We start from the raw sequence: 389 nt of genomic DNA, 5'->3' as shown, positions 1-389 counted from the left end.
GGTGCAGCAGTTGTTGGAGCGGCAGTTGTAAGTGCAGCAGTCGTTGGTGCAGCAGTTGTGGGAGCAGCTGTTGTAGGTGCAACAGTTGTAGGTGCGGCTGTGGTTGGAGCGGCAGTTGTAGGAGCTGCAGTTGTAGGTGCGGCAGTTGTTGGAGCAGTAGTTGTAGGAGCTGCAGTAGTAGGCCGTATTGTTGTAGGTGCAGCAGTTGTTGGAGCTGCAGTAGTAGGTGCTGCAGTTGTAGGTGCAGCAGTTGTTGGAGCAGCTGTTGTAGGTGCAGCAGTTGTTGGAGCGGCAGTTGTAGGTGCAGCTGTTGTAGGTGCGGCAGTTGTTGGAGCAAGAGATGTTTGAGCGGCAGTTGTAGGTGTTGCAGTTGTAGGTGCAGCTGTTGT

Source organism: Epinephelus moara, chromosome 17, assembly GCF_006386435.1.
Source record: "Epinephelus moara isolate mb chromosome 17, YSFRI_EMoa_1.0, whole genome shotgun sequence".
Lineage (NCBI taxonomy): Eukaryota > Metazoa > Chordata > Actinopteri > Perciformes > Serranidae > Epinephelus > Epinephelus moara.
This window is presented reverse-complemented; position numbering follows the sequence as displayed.